General features: G+C 33.4%; 22 non-coding genes across 22 annotated transcripts; all 22 read right to left on the reverse strand.

Annotated features, from left to right (window-relative positions):
• Nucleotides 1-135: 135 nt before the first annotated feature.
• Nucleotides 136-208, reverse strand: TRNAT-UGU (transfer RNA threonine (anticodon UGU)). Its single transcript has one exon. It is a non-coding gene; the product is annotated as a tRNA-Thr (tRNA).
• Nucleotides 209-920: 712 nt separating this feature from the next.
• TRNAT-UGU (transfer RNA threonine (anticodon UGU)) lies at nt 921-993 on the reverse strand. The gene has a single exon. It is a non-coding gene; the product is annotated as a tRNA-Thr (tRNA).
• Nucleotides 994-1857: 864 nt separating this feature from the next.
• On the reverse strand, nt 1858-1930 carry TRNAT-UGU (transfer RNA threonine (anticodon UGU)). Its single transcript has one exon. It is a non-coding gene; the product is annotated as a tRNA-Thr (tRNA).
• Nucleotides 1931-2794: 864 nt separating this feature from the next.
• Nucleotides 2795-2867, reverse strand: TRNAT-UGU (transfer RNA threonine (anticodon UGU)). Its single transcript has one exon. It is a non-coding gene; the product is annotated as a tRNA-Thr (tRNA).
• An 864-nt stretch (nt 2868-3731) lies between these two features.
• On the reverse strand, nt 3732-3804 carry TRNAT-UGU (transfer RNA threonine (anticodon UGU)). The gene has a single exon. It is a non-coding gene; the product is annotated as a tRNA-Thr (tRNA).
• Nucleotides 3805-4668: 864 nt separating this feature from the next.
• TRNAT-UGU (transfer RNA threonine (anticodon UGU)) lies at nt 4669-4741 on the reverse strand. Its single transcript has one exon. It is a non-coding gene; the product is annotated as a tRNA-Thr (tRNA).
• A 712-nt stretch (nt 4742-5453) lies between these two features.
• TRNAT-UGU (transfer RNA threonine (anticodon UGU)) lies at nt 5454-5526 on the reverse strand. Its single transcript has one exon. It is a non-coding gene; the product is annotated as a tRNA-Thr (tRNA).
• Nucleotides 5527-6390: 864 nt separating this feature from the next.
• On the reverse strand, nt 6391-6463 carry TRNAT-UGU (transfer RNA threonine (anticodon UGU)). The gene has a single exon. It is a non-coding gene; the product is annotated as a tRNA-Thr (tRNA).
• Nucleotides 6464-7219: 756 nt separating this feature from the next.
• On the reverse strand, nt 7220-7291 carry TRNAT-UGU (transfer RNA threonine (anticodon UGU)). The gene has a single exon. It is a non-coding gene; the product is annotated as a tRNA-Thr (tRNA).
• A 713-nt stretch (nt 7292-8004) lies between these two features.
• TRNAT-UGU (transfer RNA threonine (anticodon UGU)) lies at nt 8005-8077 on the reverse strand. The gene has a single exon. It is a non-coding gene; the product is annotated as a tRNA-Thr (tRNA).
• An 864-nt stretch (nt 8078-8941) lies between these two features.
• TRNAT-UGU (transfer RNA threonine (anticodon UGU)) lies at nt 8942-9014 on the reverse strand. The gene has a single exon. It is a non-coding gene; the product is annotated as a tRNA-Thr (tRNA).
• Nucleotides 9015-9878: 864 nt separating this feature from the next.
• On the reverse strand, nt 9879-9951 carry TRNAT-UGU (transfer RNA threonine (anticodon UGU)). The gene has a single exon. It is a non-coding gene; the product is annotated as a tRNA-Thr (tRNA).
• Nucleotides 9952-10815: 864 nt separating this feature from the next.
• Nucleotides 10816-10888, reverse strand: TRNAT-UGU (transfer RNA threonine (anticodon UGU)). Its single transcript has one exon. It is a non-coding gene; the product is annotated as a tRNA-Thr (tRNA).
• Nucleotides 10889-11752: 864 nt separating this feature from the next.
• Nucleotides 11753-11825, reverse strand: TRNAT-UGU (transfer RNA threonine (anticodon UGU)). The gene has a single exon. It is a non-coding gene; the product is annotated as a tRNA-Thr (tRNA).
• An 864-nt stretch (nt 11826-12689) lies between these two features.
• TRNAT-UGU (transfer RNA threonine (anticodon UGU)) lies at nt 12690-12762 on the reverse strand. The gene has a single exon. It is a non-coding gene; the product is annotated as a tRNA-Thr (tRNA).
• An 864-nt stretch (nt 12763-13626) lies between these two features.
• TRNAT-UGU (transfer RNA threonine (anticodon UGU)) lies at nt 13627-13699 on the reverse strand. Its single transcript has one exon. It is a non-coding gene; the product is annotated as a tRNA-Thr (tRNA).
• Nucleotides 13700-14564: 865 nt separating this feature from the next.
• Nucleotides 14565-14637, reverse strand: TRNAT-UGU (transfer RNA threonine (anticodon UGU)). Its single transcript has one exon. It is a non-coding gene; the product is annotated as a tRNA-Thr (tRNA).
• An 864-nt stretch (nt 14638-15501) lies between these two features.
• TRNAT-UGU (transfer RNA threonine (anticodon UGU)) lies at nt 15502-15574 on the reverse strand. The gene has a single exon. It is a non-coding gene; the product is annotated as a tRNA-Thr (tRNA).
• Nucleotides 15575-16438: 864 nt separating this feature from the next.
• On the reverse strand, nt 16439-16511 carry TRNAT-UGU (transfer RNA threonine (anticodon UGU)). Its single transcript has one exon. It is a non-coding gene; the product is annotated as a tRNA-Thr (tRNA).
• Nucleotides 16512-17375: 864 nt separating this feature from the next.
• Nucleotides 17376-17448, reverse strand: TRNAT-UGU (transfer RNA threonine (anticodon UGU)). The gene has a single exon. It is a non-coding gene; the product is annotated as a tRNA-Thr (tRNA).
• An 864-nt stretch (nt 17449-18312) lies between these two features.
• TRNAT-UGU (transfer RNA threonine (anticodon UGU)) lies at nt 18313-18385 on the reverse strand. The gene has a single exon. It is a non-coding gene; the product is annotated as a tRNA-Thr (tRNA).
• Nucleotides 18386-19249: 864 nt separating this feature from the next.
• On the reverse strand, nt 19250-19322 carry TRNAT-UGU (transfer RNA threonine (anticodon UGU)). The gene has a single exon. It is a non-coding gene; the product is annotated as a tRNA-Thr (tRNA).
• Nucleotides 19323-19366: the final 44 nt, after the last annotated feature.

A 19366-nucleotide genomic window follows, 5' to 3' on the forward strand; every position in this document is an offset into this window, starting at 1 on the left:
ACAATGGATTGAATGAAACAATGATGTCTGAATATTTTCAGTTTAGGCCAAGCAATTATCTGAAAGGAAATGACATCTTAGTATTTTCTGTGATGAAGAAATTATCTTATTAGATACTCTAGGCACAAACAATAAAGGCCCCAGTGAGAATTGAACTCACGACCCCTGGTTTACAAGACCAGTGCTCTAACCACTGAGCTATGAAGCCAACATATCTGCTAATGCAACGTCGTGGGTTTTATTCGAAATCACCCAAGTCGTATACTTCCATTATCCTATAGTTGGTCTTACAAAGGAGAAGCATGACAAAATAACAGTTTAAAAACATGACTCCAGAACTAGCTGCGAATTTATTGGTTTATTTGCAGAAAAATGAAAGAGCTGCTCTTACAAATGAGAAGCCTGAAAAAAGTGTAAAACTCTAATTCTAGAACTGGCTGCTTATTTATTAGTAGATTGGCACAAAATTTAAATAGGTTTTTAGTGGATTGGAGAGAAACAGAATTGTCCATCATGAATTCCTAAAAAACTTTATGTTTTACATTAAGGTATCAGAAACATGCTTCAGAAACATAGAAACAAATCAAACTTTTAGACAGTTTGGAAATCACAACTGAATGAATTGATGTGTTTGGGGAACAGAATGAGGAACAGAATTCTCCATCATGAATTCCTAAAAAATATTACGAGCAGAGGCAAGATTTTTTTCCAAATTTTTCCATGGGAGATCAAACATGCATAATTTCCTGTTTAAAACTTTTTTTAAATGTTAACGTTGGACATATACAATGGATTGAATGAAACAATGATGTCTGAATATTTTCATTTTAGGCCAAGCAATTATCTGAAAGGAAATGACATCTTAGTATTTTCTGTGATGAAGAAATTATCTTATTAGATACTCTAGGCACAAACTATAAAGGCCCCAGTGAGAATTGAACTCACGACCCCTGGTTTACAAGACCAGTGCTCTAACCACTGAGCTATGAAGCCAACATATCTGCTAATGCAACGTCGTGGGTTTTATTCGAAATCACCCAAGTCGTATACTTCCATTATCCTATAGTTGGTCTTACAAAGGAGAAGCATGACAAAATAACAGTTTAAAAACATAACTCCAGAACTAGCTGCGAATTTATTGGTTTATTTGCAGAAAAATGAAAGAGCTGCTCTTACAAATGAGAAGCCTGAAAAAAGTGTAAAACTCTAATTCTAGAACTGGCTGCTTATTTATTAGTAGATTGGCACAAAATTTAAATAGGTTTTTAGTGGATTGGAGAGAAACAGAATTGTCCATCATGAATTCCTAAAAAACGTTATGATTTACATTAAGGTATCAGAAACATGCTTCAGAAACAAAGAAACAATTCAAACTTTTAGACAGTTTGGAAATCACAACTGAATGAATTGATGTGTTTGGGGAACAGAATGAGGAACAGAATTGTCCATCATGAATTCCTAAAAAATTTTATGTTTTACATTAAGGTATCAGAAACATGCTTCAGAAACATAGAAACAAATCAAACTTTTAGACAGTTTGGAAATCACAACTGAATGAATTGATGTGTTTGGGGAACAGAATGAGGAACAGAATTCTCCATCATGAATTCCTAAAAAATATTACGAGCAGAGGCAAGATTTTTTTCCAAATTTTTCCATGGGAGATCAAACATGCATAATTTCCTGTTTAAAACTTTTTTTAAATGTTAACGTTGGACATATACAATGGATTGAATGAAACAATGATGTCTGAATATTTTCAGTTTAGGCCAAGCAATTATCTGAAAGGAAATGACATCTTAGTATTTTCTGTGATGAAGAAATTATCTTATTAGATACTCTAGGCACAAACTATAAAGGCCCCAGTGAGAATTGAACTCACGACCCCTGGTTTACAAGACCAGTGCTCTAACCACTGAGCTATGAAGCCAACATATCTGCTAATGCAACGTCGTGGGTTTTATTCGAAATCACCCAAGTCGTATACTTCCATTATCCTATAGTTGGTCTTACAAAGGAGAAGCATGACAAAATAACAGTTTAAAAACATAACTCCAGAACTAGCTGCGAATTTATTGGTTTATTTGCAGAAAAATGAAAGAGCTGCTCTTACAAATGAGAAGCCTGAAAAAAGTGTAAAACTCTAATTCTAGAACTGGCTGCTTATTTATTAGTAGATTGGCACAAAATTTAAATAGGTTTTTAGTGGATTGGAGAGAAACAGAATTGTCCATCATGAATTCCTAAAAAACGTTATGATTTACATTAAGGTATCAGAAACATGCTTCAGAAACAAAGAAACAATTCAAACTTTTAGACAGTTTGGAAATCACAACTGAATGAATTGATGTGTTTGGGGAACAGAATGAGGAACAGAATTGTCCATCATGAATTCCTAAAAAATTTTATGTTTTACATTAAGGTATCAGAAACATGCTTCAGAAACATAGAAACAAATCAAACTTTTAGACAGTTTGGAAATCACAACTGAATGAATTGATGTGTTTGGGGAACAGAATGAGGAACAGAATTCTCCATCATGAATTCCTAAAAAATATTACGAGCAGAGGCAAGATTTTTTTCCAAATTTTTCCATGGGAGATCAAACATGCATAATTTCCTGTTTAAAACTTTTTTTAAATGTTAACGTTGGACATATACAATGGATTGAATGAAACAATGATGTCTGAATATTTTCAGTTTAGGCCAAGCAATTATCTGAAAGGAAATGACATCTTAGTATTTTCTGTGATGAAGAAATTATCTTATTAGATACTCTAGGCACAAACTATAAAGGCCCCAGTGAGAATTGAACTCACGACCCCTGGTTTACAAGACCAGTGCTCTAACCACTGAGCTATGAAGCCAACATATCTGCTAATGCAACGTCGTGGGTTTTATTCGAAATCACCCAAGTCGTATACTTCCATTATCCTATAGTTGGTCTTACAAAGGAGAAGCATGACAAAATAACAGTTTAAAAACATAACTCCAGAACTAGCTGCGAATTTATTGGTTTATTTGCAGAAAAATGAAAGAGCTGCTCTTACAAATGAGAAGCCTGAAAAAAGTGTAAAACTCTAATTCTAGAACTGGCTGCTTATTTATTAGTAGATTGGCACAAAATTTAAATAGGTTTTTAGTGGATTGGAGAGAAACAGAATTGTCCATCATGAATTCCTAAAAAACGTTATGATTTACATTAAGGTATCAGAAACATGCTTCAGAAACAAAGAAACAATTCAAACTTTTAGACAGTTTGGAAATCACAACTGAATGAATTGATGTGTTTGGGGAACAGAATGAGGAACAGAATTGTCCATCATGAATTCCTAAAAAATTTTATGTTTTACATTAAGGTATCAGAAACATGCTTCAGAAACATAGAAACAAATCAAACTTTTAGACAGTTTGGAAATCACAACTGAATGAATTGATGTGTTTGGGGAACAGAATGAGGAACAGAATTCTCCATCATGAATTCCTAAAAAATATTACGAGCAGAGGCAAGATTTTTTTCCAAATTTTTCCATGGGAGATCAAACATGCATAATTTCCTGTTTAAAACTTTTTTTAAATGTTAACGTTGGACATATACAATGGATTGAATGAAACAATGATGTCTGAATATTTTCAGTTTAGGCCAAGCAATTATCTGAAAGGAAATGACATCTTAGTATTTTCTGTGATGAAGAAATTATCTTATTAGATACTCTAGGCACAAACAATAAAGGCCCCAGTGAGAATTGAACTCACGACCCCTGGTTTACAAGACCAGTGCTCTAACCACTGAGCTATGAAGCCAACATATCTGCTAATGCAACGTCGTGGGTTTTATTCGAAATCACCCAAGTCGTATACTTCCATTATCCTATAGTTGGTCTTACAAAGGAGAAGCATGACAAAATAACAGTTTAAAAACATGACTCCAGAACTAGCTGCGAATTTATTGGTTTATTTGCAGAAAAATGAAAGAGCTGCTCTTACAAATGAGAAGCCTGAAAAAAGTGTAAAACTCTAATTCTAGAACTGGCTGCTTATTTATTAGTAGATTGGCACAAAATTTAAATAGGTTTTTAGTGGATTGGAGAGAAACAGAATTGTCCATCATGAATTCCTAAAAAACGTTATGATTTACATTAAGGTATCAGAAACATGCTTCAGAAACAAAGAAACAATTCAAACTTTTAGACAGTTTGGAAATCACAACTGAATGAATTGATGTGTTTGGGGAACAGAATGAGGAACAGAATTGTCCATCATGAATTCCTAAAAAATTTTATGTTTTACATTAAGGTATCAGAAACATGCTTCAGAAACATAGAAACAAATCAAACTTTTAGACAGTTTGGAAATCACAACTGAATGAATTGATGTGTTTGGGGAACAGAATGAGGAACAGAATTCTCCATCATGAATTCCTAAAAAATATTACGAGCAGAGGCAAGATTTTTTTCCAAATTTTTCCATGGGAGATCAAACATGCATAATTTCCTGTTTAAAACTTTTTTTAAATGTTAACGTTGGACATATACAATGGATTGAATGAAACAATGATGTCTGAATATTTTCAGTTTAGGCCAAGCAATTATCTGAAAGGAAATGACATCTTAGTATTTTCTGTGATGAAGAAATTATCTTATTAGATACTCTAGGCACAAACAATAAAGGCCCCAGTGAGAATTGAACTCACGACCCCTGGTTTACAAGACCAGTGCTCTAACCACTGAGCTATGAAGCCAACATATCTGCTAATGCAACGTCGTGGGTTTTATTCGAAATCACCCAAGTCGTATACTTCCATTATCCTATAGTTGGTCTTACAAAGGAGAAGCATGACAAAATAACAGTTTAAAAACATGACTCCAGAACTAGCTGCGAATTTATTGGTTTATTTGCAGAAAAATGAAAGAGCTGCTCTTACAAATGAGAAGCCTGAAAAAAGTGTAAAACTCTAATTCTAGAACTGGCTGCTTATTTATTAGTAGATTGGCACAAAATTTAAATAGGTTTTTAGTGGATTGGAGAGAAACAGAATTGTCCATCATGAATTCCTAAAAAACTTTATGTTTTACATTAAGGTATCAGAAACATGCTTCAGAAACATAGAAACAAATCAAACTTTTAGACAGTTTGGAAATCACAACTGAATGAATTGATGTGTTTGGGGAACAGAATGAGGAACAGAATTCTCCATCATGAATTCCTAAAAAATATTACGAGCAGAGGCAAGATTTTTTTCCAAATTTTTCCATGGGAGATCAAACATGCATAATTTCCTGTTTAAAACTTTTTTTAAATGTTAACGTTGGACATATACAATGGATTGAATGAAACAATGATGTCTGAATATTTTCAGTTTAGGCCAAGCAATTATCTGAAAGGAAATGACATCTTAGTATTTTCTGTGATGAAGAAATTATCTTATTAGATACTCTAGGCACAAACAATAAAGGCCCCAGTGAGAATTGAACTCACGACCCCTGGTTTACAAGACCAGTGCTCTAACCACTGAGCTATGAAGCCAACATATCTGCTAATGCAACGTCGTGGGTTTTATTCGAAATCACCCAAGTCGTATACTTCCATTATCCTATAGTTGGTCTTACAAAGGAGAAGCATGACAAAATAACAGTTTAAAAACATAACTCCAGAACTAGCTGCGAATTTATTGGTTTATTTGCAGAAAAATGAAAGAGCTGCTCTTACAAATGAGAAGCCTGAAAAAAGTGTAAAACTCTAATTCTAGAACTGGCTGCTTATTTATTAGTAGATTGGCACCAAATTTAAATAGGTTTTTAGTGGATTGGAGAGAAACAGAATTGTCCATCATGAATTCCTAAAAAACGTTATGATTTACATTAAGGTATCAGAAACATGCTTCAGAAACAAAGAAACAATTCAAACTTTTAGACAGTTTGGAAATCACAACTGAATGAATTGATGTGTTTGGGGAACAGAATGAGGAACAGAATTGTCCATCATGAATTCCTAAAAAATTTTATGTTTTACATTAAGGTATCAGAAACATGCTTCAGAAACATAGAAACAAATCAAACTTTTAGACAGTTTGGAAATCACAACTGAATGAATTGATGTGTTTGGGGAACAGAATGAGGAACAGAATTCTCCATCATGAATTCCTAAAAAATATTACGAGCAGAGGCAAGATTTTTTTCCAAATTTTTCCATGGGAGATCAAACATGCATAATTTCCTGTTTAAAACTTTTTTTAAATGTTAACGTTGGACATATACAATGGATTGAATGAAACAATGATGTCTGAATATTTTCAGTTTAGGCCAAGCAATTATCTGAAAGGAAATGACATCTTAGTATTTTCTGTGATGAAGAAATTATCTTATTAGATACTCTAGGCACAAACAATAAAGGCCCCAGTGAGAATTGAACTCACGACCCCTGGTTTACAAGACCAGTGCTCTAACCACTGAGCTATGAAGCCAACATATCTGCTAATGCAACGTCGTGGGTTTTATTCGAAATCACCCAAGTCGTATACTTCCATTATCCTATAGTTGGTCTTACAAAGGAGAAGCATGACAAAATAACAGTTTAAAAACATGACTCCAGAACTAGCTGCGAATTTATTGGTTTATTTGCAGAAAAATGAAAGAGCTGCTCTTACAAATGAGAAGCCTGAAAAAAGTGTAAAACTCTAATTCTAGAACTGGCTGCTTATTTATTAGTAGATTGGCACAAAATTTAAATAGGTTTTTAGTGGATTGGAGAGAAACAGAATTGTCCATCATGAATTCCTAAAAAACTTTATGATTTACATTAAGGTATCAGAAACATGCTTCAGAAACAAAGAAACAATTCAAACTTTTAGACAGTTTGGAAATCACAACTGAATGAATTGATGTGTTTGGGGAACAGAATGAGGAACAGAATTGTCCATCATGAATTCCTAAAAAATTTTATGTTTTACATTAAGGTATCAGAAACATGCTTCAGAAACATAGAAACAAATCAAACTTTTAGACAGTTTGGAAATCACAACTGAATGAATTGATGTGTTTGGGGAACAGAATGAGGAACAGAATTCTCCATCATGAATTCCTAAAAAATATTACGAGCAGAGGCAAGATTTTTTTCCAAATTTTTCCATGGGAGATCAAACATGCATAATTTCCTGTTTAAAACTTTTTTTAAATGTTAACGTTGGACATATACAATGGATTGAATGAAACAATGATGTCATATACAATGAGAATTGAACTCACGACCCCTGGTTTACAAGACCAGTGCTCTAACCACTGAGCTATGAAGCCAACATATCTGCTAATGCAACGTCGTGGGTTTTATTCGAAATCACCCAAGTCGTATACTTCCATTATCCTATAGTTGGTCTTACAAAGGAGAAGCATGACAAAATAACAGTTTAAAAACATGACTCCAGAACTAGCTGCGAATTTATTGGTTTATTTGCAGAAAAATGAAAGAGCTGCTCTTACAAATGAGAAGCCTGAAAAAAGTGTAAAACTCTAATTCTAGAACTGGCTGCTTATTTATTAGTAGATTGGCACAAAATTTAAATAGGTTTTTAGTGGATTGGAGAGAAACAGAATTGTCCATCATGAATTCCTAAAAAACTTTATGTTTTACATTAAGGTATCAGAAACATGCTTCAGAAACATAGAAACAAATCAAACTTTTAGACAGTTTGGAAATCACAACTGAATGAATTGATGTGTTTGGGGAACAGAATGAGGAACAGAATTCTCCATCATGAATTCCTAAAAAATATTACGAGCAGAGGCAAGATTTTTTTCCAAATTTTTCCATGGGAGATCAAACATGCATAATTTCCTGTTTAAAACTTTTTTTAAATGTTAACGTTGGACATATACAATGGATTGAATGAAACAATGATGTCTGAATATTTTCAGTTTAGGCCAAGCAATTATCTGAAAGGAAATGACATCTTAGTATTTTCTGTGATGAAGAAATTATCTTATTAGATACTCTAGGCACAAACAATAAAGGCCCCAGTGAGAATTGAACTCACGACCCCTGGTTTACAAGACCAGTGCTCTAACCACTGAGCTATGAAGCCAACATATCTGCTAATGCAACGTCGTGGGTTTTATTCGAAATCACCCAAGTCGTATACTTCCATTATCCTATAGTTGGTCTTACAAAGGAGAAGCATGACAAAATAACAGTTTAAAAACATAACTCCAGAACTAGCTGCGAATTTATTGGTTTATTTGCAGAAAAATGAAAGAGCTGCTCTTACAAATGAGAAGCCTGAAAAAAGTGTAAAACTCTAATTCTAGAACTGGCTGCTTATTTATTAGTAGATTGGCACCAAATTTAAATAGGTTTTTAGTGGATTGGAGAGAAACAGAATTGTCCATCATGAATTCCTAAAAAACGTTATGATTTACATTAAGGTATCAGAAACATGCTTCAGAAACAAAGAAACAATTCAAACTTTTAGACAGTTTGGAAATCACAACTGAATGAATTGATGTGTTTGGGGAACAGAATGAGGAACAGAATTGTCCATCATGAATTCCTAAAAAATTTTATGTTTTACATTAAGGTATCAGAAACATGCTTCAGAAACATAGAAACAAATCAAACTTTTAGACAGTTTGGAAATCACAACTGAATGAATTGATGTGTTTGGGGAACAGAATGAGGAACAGAATTCTCCATCATGAATTCCTAAAAAATATTACGAGCAGAGGCAAGATTTTTTTCCAAATTTTTCCATGGGAGATCAAACATGCATAATTTCCTGTTTAAAACTTTTTTTAAATGTTAACGTTGGACATATACAATGGATTGAATGAAACAATGATGTCTGAATATTTTCAGTTTAGGCCAAGCAATTATCTGAAAGGAAATGACATCTTAGTATTTTCTGTGATGAAGAAATTATCTTATTAGATACTCTAGGCACAAACAATAAAGGCCCCAGTGAGAATTGAACTCACGACCCCTGGTTTACAAGACCAGTGCTCTAACCACTGAGCTATGAAGCCAACATATCTGCTAATGCAACGTCGTGGGTTTTATTCGAAATCACCCAAGTCGTATACTTCCATTATCCTATAGTTGGTCTTACAAAGGAGAAGCATGACAAAATAACAGTTTAAAAACATGACTCCAGAACTAGCTGCGAATTTATTGGTTTATTTGCAGAAAAATGAAAGAGCTGCTCTTACAAATGAGAAGCCTGAAAAAAGTGTAAAACTCTAATTCTAGAACTGGCTGCTTATTTATTAGTAGATTGGCACAAAATTTAAATAGGTTTTTAGTGGATTGGAGAGAAACAGAATTGTCCATCATGAATTCCTAAAAAACTTTATGATTTACATTAAGGTATCAGAAACATGCTTCAGAAACAAAGAAACAATTCAAACTTTTAGACAGTTTGGAAATCACAACTGAATGAATTGATGTGTTTGGGGAACAGAATGAGGAACAGAATTGTCCATCATGAATTCCTAAAAAATTTTATGTTTTACATTAAGGTATCAGAAACATGCTTCAGAAACATAGAAACAAATCAAACTTTTAGACAGTTTGGAAATCACAACTGAATGAATTGATGTGTTTGGGGAACAGAATGAGGAACAGAATTCTCCATCATGAATTCCTAAAAAATATTACGAGCAGAGGCAAGATTTTTTTCCAAATTTTTCCATGGGAGATCAAACATGCATAATTTCCTGTTTAAAACTTTTTTTAAATGTTAACGTTGGACATATACAATGGATTGAATGAAACAATGATGTCTGAATATTTTCAGTTTAGGCCAAGCAATTATCTGAAAGGAAATGACATCTTAGTATTTTCTGTGATGAAGAAATTATCTTATTAGATACTCTAGGCACAAACAATAAAGGCCCCAGTGAGAATTGAACTCACGACCCCTGGTTTACAAGACCAGTGCTCTAACCACTGAGCTATGAAGCCAACATATCTGCTAATGCAACGTCGTGGGTTTTATTCGAAATCACCCAAGTCGTATACTTCCATTATCCTATAGTTGGTCTTACAAAGGAGAAGCATGACAAAATAACAGTTTAAAAACATAACTCCAGAACTAGCTGCGAATTTATTGGTTTATTTGCAGAAAAATGAAAGAGCTGCTCTTACAAATGAGAAGCCTGAAAAAAGTGTAAAACTCTAATTCTAGAACTGGCTGCTTATTTATTAGTAGATTGGCACAAAATTTAAATAGGTTTTTAGTGGATTGGAGAGAAACAGAATTGTCCATCATGAATTCCTAAAAAACGTTATGATTTATCTTAAGGTATCAGAAACATGCTTCAGAAACAAAGAAACAATTCAAACTTTTAGACAGTTTGGAAATCACAACTGAATGAATTGATGTGTTTGGGGAACAGAATGAGGAACAGAATTGTCCATCATGAATTCCTAAAAAATTTTATGTTTTACATTAAGGTATCAGAAACATGCTTCAGAAACATAGAAACAAATCAAACTTTTAGACAGTTTGGAAATCACAACTGAATGAATTGATGTGTTTGGGGAACAGAATGAGGAACAGAATTCTCCATCATGAATTCCTAAAAAATATTACGAGCAGAGGCAAGATTTTTTTCCAAATTTTTCCATGGGAGATCAAACATGCATAATTTCCTGTTTAAAACTTTTTTTAAATGTTAACGTTGGACATATACAATGGATTGAATGAAACAATGATGTCTGAATATTTTCAGTTTAGGCCAAGCAATTATCTGAAAGGAAATGACATCTTAGTATTTTCTGTGATGAAGAAATTATCTTATTAGATACTCTAGGCACAAACAATAAAGGCCCCAGTGAGAATTGAACTCACGACCCCTGGTTTACAAGACCAGTGCTCTAACCACTGAGCTATGAAGCCAACATATCTGCTAATGCAACGTCGTGGGTTTTATTCGAAATCACCCAAGTCGTATACTTCCATTATCCTATAGTTGGTCTTACAAAGGAGAAGCATGACAAAATAACAGTTTAAAAACATGACTCCAGAACTAGCTGCGAATTTATTGGTTTATTTGCAGAAAAATGAAAGAGCTGCTCTTACAAATGAGAAGCCTGAAAAAAGTGTAAAACTCTAATTCTAGAACTGGCTGCTTATTTATTAGTAGATTGGCACAAAATTTAAATAGGTTTTTAGTGGATTGGAGAGAAACAGAATTGTCCATCATGAATTCCTAAAAAACTTTATGATTTACATTAAGGTATCAGAAACATGCTTCAGAAACAAAGAAACAATTCAAACTTTTAGACAGTTTGGAAATCACAACTGAATGAATTGATGTGTTTGGGGAACAGAATGAGGAACAGAATTGTCCATCATGAATTCCTAAAAAATTTTATGTTTTACATTAAGGTATCAGAAACATGCTTCAGAAACATAGAAACAAATCAAACTTTTAGACAGTTTGGAAATCACAACTGAATGAATTGATGTGTTTGGGGAACAGAATGAGGAACAGAATTCTCCATCATGAATTCCTAAAAAATATTACGAGCAGAGGCAAGATTTTTTTCCAAATTTTTCCATGGGAGATCAAACATGCATAATTTCCTGTTTAAAACTTTTTTTAAATGTTAACGTTGGACATATACAATGGATTGAATGAAACAATGATGTCTGAATATTTTCAGTTTAGGCCAAGCAATTATCTGAAAGGAAATGACATCTTAGTATTTTCTGTGATGAAGAAATTATCTTATTAGATACTCTAGGCACAAACAATAAAGGCCCCAGTGAGAATTGAACTCACGACCCCTGGTTTACAAGACCAGTGCTCTAACCACTGAGCTATGAAGCCAACATATCTGCTAATGCAACGTCGTGGGTTTTATTCGAAATCACCCAAGTCGTATACTTCCATTATCCTATAGTTGGTCTTACAAAGGAGAAGCATGACAAAATAACAGTTTAAAAACATAACTCCAGAACTAGCTGCGAATTTATTGGTTTATTTGCAGAAAAATGAAAGAGCTGCTCTTACAAATGAGAAGCCTGAAAAAAGTGTAAAACTCTAATTCTAGAACTGGCTGCTTATTTATTAGTAGATTGGCACAAAATTTAAATAGGTTTTTAGTGGATTGGAGAGAAACAGAATTGTCCATCATGAATTCCTAAAAAACTTTATGATTTACATTAAGGTATCAGAAACATGCTTCAGAAACAAAGAAACAATTCAAACTTTTAGACAGTTTGGAAATCACAACTGAATGAATTGATGTGTTTGGAAAACAGAATGAGGAACAGAATTGTCCATCATGAATTCCTAAAAAATTTTATGTTTTACATTAAGGTATCAGAAACATGCTTCAGAAACATAGAAACAAATCAAACTTTTAGACAGTTTGGAAATCACAACTGAATGAATTGATGTGTTTGGGGAACAGAATGAGGAACAGAATTCTCCATCATGAATTCCTAAAAAATATTACGAGCAGAGGCAAGATTTTTTTCCAAATTTTTCCATGGGAGATCAAACATGCATAATTTCCTGTTTAAAACTTTTTTTAAATGTTAACGTTGGACATATACAATGGATTGAATGAAACAATGATGTCTGAATATTTTCAGTTTAGGCCAAGCAATTATCTGAAAGGAAATGACATCTTAGTATTTTCTGTGATGAAGAAATTATCTTATTACATACTCTAGGCACAAACAATAAAGGCCCCAGTGAGAATTGAACTCTCAACCCCTGGTTTACAAGACCAGTGCTCTAACCACTGAGCTATGAAGCCAACATATCTGCTAATGCAACGTCGTGGGTTTTATTCGAAATCACCCAAGTCGTATACTTCCATTATCCTATAGTTGGTCTTACAAAGGAGAAGCATGACAAAATAACAGTTTAAAAACATAACTCCAGAACTAGCTGCGAATTTATTGGTTTATTTGCAGAAAAATGAAAGAGCTGCTCTTACAAATGAGAAGCCTGAAAAAAGTGTAAAACTCTAATTCTAGAACTGGCTGCTTATTTATTAGTAGATTGGCACAAAATTTAAATAGGTTTTTAGTGGATTGGAGAGAAACAGAATTGTCCATCATGAATTCCTAAAAAACTTTATGATTTACATTAAGGTATCAGAAACATGCTTCAGAAACAAAGAAACAATTCAAACTTTTAGACAGTTTGGAAATCACAACTGAATGAATTGATGTGTTTGGAAAACAGAATGAGGAACAGAATTGTCCATCATGAATTCCTAAAAAATTTTATGTTTTACATTAAGGTATCAGAAACATGCTTCAGAAACATAGAAACAAATCAAACTTTTAGACAGTTTGGAAATCACAACTGAATGAATTGATGTGTTTGGGGAACAGAATGAGGAACAGAATTCTCCATCATGAATTCCTAAAAAATATTACGAGCAGAGGCAAGATTTTTTTCCAAATTTTTCCATGGGAGATCAAACATGCATAATTTCCTGTTTAAAACTTTTTTTAAATGTTAACGTTGGACATATACAATGGATTGAATGAAACAATGATGTCTGAATATTTTCAGTTTAGGCCAAGCAATTATCTGAAAGGAAATGACATCTTAGTATTTTCTGTGATGAAGAAATTATCTTATTACATACTCTAGGCACAAACAATAAAGGCCCCAGTGAGAATTGAACTCTCAACCCCTGGTTTACAAGACCAGTGCTCTAACCACTGAGCTATGAAGCCAACATATCTGCTAATGCAACGTCGTGGGTTTTATTCGAAATCACCCAAGTCGTATACTTCCATTATCCTATAGTTGGTCTTACAAAGGAGAAGCATGACAAAATAACAGTTTAAAAACATAACTCCAGAACTAGCTGCGAATTTATTGGTTTATTTGCAGAAAAATGAAAGAGCTGCTCTTACAAATGAGAAGCCTGAAAAAAGTGTAAAACTCTAATTCTAGAACTGGCTGCTTATTTATTAGTAGATTGGCACAAAATTTAAATAGGTTTTTAGTGGATTGGAGAGAAACAGAATTGTCCATCATGAATTCCTAAAAAACGTTATGATTTACATTAAGGTATCAGAAACATGCTTCAGAAACAAAGAAACAATTCAAACTTTTAGACAGTTTGGAAATCACAACTGAATGAATTGATGTGTTTGGGGAACAGAATGAGGAACAGAATTGTCCATCATGAATTCCTAAAAAATTTTATGTTTTACATTAAGGTATCAGAAACATGCTTCAGAAACATAGAAACAAATCAAACTTTTTAGACAGTTTGGAAATCACAACTGAATGAATTGATGTGTTTGGGGAACAGAATGAGGAACAGAATTCTCCATCATGAATTCCTAAAAAATGTTACGAGCAGAGGCAAGATTTTTTTCCAAATTTTTCCATGGGAGATCAAACATGCATAATTTCCTGTTTAAAACTTTTTTTAAATGTTAACGTTGGACATATACAATGGATTGAATGAAACAATGATGTCTGAATATTTTCAGTTTAGGCCAAGCAATTATCTGAAAGGAAATGACATCTTAGTATTTTCTGTGATGAAGAAATTATCTTATTAGATACTCTAGGCACAAACTATAAAGGCCCCGGTGAGAATTGAACTCACGACCCCTGGTTTACAAGACCAGTGCTCTAACCACTGAGCTATGAAGCCAACATATCTGCTAATGCAACGTCGTGGGTTTTATTCGAAATCACCCAAGTCGTATACTTCCATTATCCTATAGTTGGTCTTACAAAGGAGAAGCATGACAAAATAACAGTTTAAAAACATAACTCCAGAACTAGCTGCGAATTTATTGGTTTATTTGCAGAAAAATGAAAGAGCTGCTCTTACAAATGAGAAGCCTGAAAAAAGTGTAAAACTCTAATTCTAGAACTGGCTGCTTATTTATTAGTAGATTGGCACAAAATTTAAATAGGTTTTTAGTGGATTGGAGAGAAACAGAATTGTCCATCATGAATTCCTAAAAAACGTTATGATTTACATTAAGGTATCAGAAACATGCTTCAGAAACAAAGAAACAATTCAAACTTTTAGACAGTTTGGAAATCACAACTGAATGAATTGATGTGTTTGGGGAACAGAATGAGGAACAGAATTGTCCATCATGAATTCCTAAAAAATTTTATGTTTTACATTAAGGTATCAGAAACATGCTTCAGAAACATAGAAACAAATCACACTTTTAGACAGTTTGGAAATCACAACTGAATGAATTGATGTGTTTGGGGAACAGAATGAGGAACAGAATTCTCCATCATGAATTCCTAAAAAATATTACGAGCAGAGGCAAGATTTTTTTCCAAATTTTTCCATGGGAGATCAAACATGCATAATTTCCTGTTTAAAACTTTTTTTAAATGTTAACGTTGGACATATACAATGGATTGAATGAAACAATGATGTCTGAATATTTTCAGTTTAGGCCAAGCAATTATCTGAAAGGAAATGACATCTTAGTATTTTCTGTGATGAAGAAATTATCTTATTAGATACTCTAGGCACAAACAATAAAGGCCCCAGTGAGAATTGAACTCACGACCCCTGGTTTACAAGACCAGTGCTCTAACCACTGAGCTATGAAGCCAACATATCTGCTAATGCAACGTCGTGGGTTTTATTCGAAATCACCCAAGTCGTATACTTCCATTATCCTATAGTTGGTCTTACAAAGGAGAAGCATGACAAAATAACAGTTTAAAAACATAACTCCAGAACTAGCTGCGAATTTATTGGTTTATTTGCAGAAAAATGAAAGAGCTGCTCTTACAAATGAGAAGCCTGAAAAAAGTGTAAAACTCTAATTCTAGAACTGGCTGCTTATTTATTAGTAGATTGGCACAAAATTTAAATAGGTTTTTAGTGGATTGGAGAGAAACAGAATTGTCCATCATGAATTCCTAAAAAACGTTATGATTTACATTAAGGTATCAGAAACATGCTTCAGAAACAAAGAAACAATTCAAACTTTTAGACAGTTTGGAAATCACAACTGAATGAATTGATGTGTTTGGGGAACAGAATGAGGAACAGAATTGTCCATCATGAATTCCTAAAAAATTTTATGTTTTACATTAAGGTATCAGAAACATGCTTCAGAAACATAGAAACAAATCACACTTTTAGACAGTTTGGAAATCACAACTGAATGAATTGATGTGTTTGGGGAACAGAATGAGGAACAGAATTCTCCATCATGAATTCCTAAAAAATATTACGAGCAGAGGCAAGATTTTTTTCCAAATTTTTCCATGGGAGATCAAACATGCATAATTTCCTGTTTAAAACTTTTTTTAAATGTTAACGTTGGACATATACAATGGATTGAATGAAACAATGATGTCTGAATATTTTCAGTTTAGGCCAAGCAATTATCTGAAAGGAAATGACATCTTAGTATTTTCTGTGATGAAGAAATTATCTTATTAGATACTCTAGGCACAAACTATAAAGGCCCCGGTGAGAATTGAACTCACGACCCCTGGTTTACAAGACCAGTGCTCTAACCACTGAGCTATGAAGCCAACATATCTGCTAATGCAACGTCGTGGGTTTTATTCGAAATCACCCAAGTCGTATACTTCCATTATCCTATAGTTGGTCTTACAAAGGAGAAGCATGACAAAATAACAGTTTAAAAACATAACTCCAGAACTAGCTGCGAATTTATTGGTTTATTTGCAGAAAAATGAAAGAGCTGCTCTTACAAATGAGAAGCCTGAAAAAAGTGTAAAACTCTAATTCTAGAACTGGCTGCTTATTTATTAGTAGATTGGCACAAAATTTAAATAGGTTTTTAGTGGATTGGAGAGAAACAGAATTGTCCATCATGAATTCCTAAAAAACGTTATGATTTACATTAAGGTATCAGAAACATGCTTCAGAAACAAAGAAACAATTCAAACTTTTAGACAGTTTGGAAATCACAACTGAATGAATTGATGTGTTTGGGGAACAGAATGAGGAACAGAATTGTCCATCATGAATTCCTAAAAAATTTTATGTTTTACATTAAGGTATCAGAAACATGCTTCAGAAACATAGAAACAAATCACACTTTTAGACAGTTTGGAAATCACAACTGAATGAATTGATGTGTTTGGGGAACAGAATGAGGAACAGAATTCTCCATCATGAATTCCTAAAAAATATTACGAGCAGAGGCAAGATTTTTTTCCAAATTTTTCCATGGGAGATCAAACATGCATAATTTCCTGTTTAAAACTTTTTTTAAATGTTAACGTTGGACATATACAATGGATTGAATGAAACAATGATGTCTGAATATTTTCAGTTTAGGCCAAGCAATTATCTGAAAGGAAATGACATCTTAGTATTTTCTGTGATGAAGAAATTATCTTATTAGATACTCTAGGCACAAACTATAAAGGCCCCGGTGAGAATTGAACTCACGACCCCTGGTTTACAAGACCAGTGCTCTAACCACTGAGCTATGAAGCCAACATATCTGCTAATGCAACGTCGTGGGTTTTATTCGAAATCACCCAAGTCGTATACTTCCATTATCCTATAGTTGGTCTTACAAAGGAGAAGCATGACAAAATAACAGTTTAAAAACATAACTCCAGAACTAGCTGCGAATTTATTGGTTTATTTGCAGAAAAATGAAAGAGCTGCTCTTACAAATGAGAAGCCTGAAAAAAGTGTAAAACTCTAATTCTAGAACTGGCTGCTTATTTATTAGTAGATTGGCACAAAATTTAAATAGGTTTTTAGTGGATTGGAGAGAAACAGAATTGTCCATCATGAATTCCTAAAAAACGTTATGATTTACATTAAGGTATCAGAAACATGCTTCAGAAACAAAGAAACAATTCAAACTTTTAGACAGTTTGGAAATCACAACTGAATGAATTGATGTGTTTGGGGAACAGAATGAGGAACAGAATTGTCCATCATGAATTCCTAAAAAATTTTATGTTTTACATTAAGGTATCAGAAACATGCTTCAGAAACATAGAAACAAATCACACTTTTAGACAGTTTGGAAATCACAACTGAATGAATTGATGTGTTTGGGGAACAGAATGAGGAACAGAATTCTCCATCATGAATTCCTAAAAAATATTACGAGCAGAGGCAAGATTTTTTTCCAAATTTTTCCATGGGAGATCAAACATGCATAATTTCCTGTTTAAAACTTTTTTTAAATGTTAACGTTGGACATATACAATGGATTGAATGAAACAATGATGTCTGAATATTTTCAGTTTAGGCCAAGCAATTATCTGAAAGGAAATGACATCTTAGTATTTTCTGTGATGAAGAAATTATCTTATTAGATACTCTAGGCACAAACAATAAAGGCCCCAGTGAGAATTGAACTCACGACCCCTGGTTTACAAGACCAGTGCTCTAACCACTGAGCTATGAAGCCAACATATCTGCTAATGCAACGTCGTGGGTTTTATTCGAAATCACCCAAGTCGTATACTTCCATTATCCTATAGTTGGTCTTACAAAGGAGAAGCATGACAAAATAACAGTTTAAAAACATAACTCCAGAACTAGCTGCGAATTTATTGGTTTATTTGCAGAAAAATGAAAGAGCTGCTCTTACAAATGAGAAGCCTGAAAAAAGTGTAAAACTCTAATTCTAGAACTGGCTGCTTATTTATTAGTAGATTGGCACAAAATTTAAATAGGTTTTTAGTGGATTGGAGAGAAACAGAATTGTCCATCATGAATTCCTAAAAAACGTTATGATTTACATTAAGGTATCAGAAACATGCTTCAGAAACAAAGAAACAATTCAAACTTTTAGACAGTTTGGAAATCACAACTGAATGAATTGATGTGTTTGGGGAACAGAATGAGGAACAGAATTGTCCATCATGAATTCCTAAAAAATTTTATGTTTTACATTAAGGTATCAGAAACATGCTTCAGAAACATAGAAACAAATCACACTTTTAGACAGTTTGGAAATCACAACTGAATGAATTGATGTGTTTGGGGAACAGAATGAGGAACAGAATTCTCCATCATGAATTCCTAAAAAATATTACGAGCAGAGGCAAGATTTTTTTCCAAATTTTTCCATGGGAGATCAAACATGCATAATTTCCTGTTTAAAACTTTTTTTAAATGTTAACGTTGGACATATACAATGGATTGAATGAAACAATGATGTCTGAATATTTTCAGTTTAGGCCAAGCAATTATCTGAAAGGAAATGACATCTTAGTATTTTCTGTGATGAAGAAATTATCTTATTAGATACTCTAGGCACAAACTATAAAGGCCCCGGTGAGAATTGAACTCACGACCCCTGGTTTACAAGACCAGTGCTCTAACCACTGAGCTATGAAGCCAACATATCTGCTAATGCAACGTCGTGGGTTTTATTCGAAATCAC

The sequence above is a fragment of the Rhinoderma darwinii genome, unplaced genomic scaffold (genome assembly GCF_050947455.1).
Source record: "Rhinoderma darwinii isolate aRhiDar2 unplaced genomic scaffold, aRhiDar2.hap1 Scaffold_759, whole genome shotgun sequence".
Taxonomy (NCBI): Eukaryota; Metazoa; Chordata; class Amphibia; order Anura; family Rhinodermatidae; genus Rhinoderma; species Rhinoderma darwinii.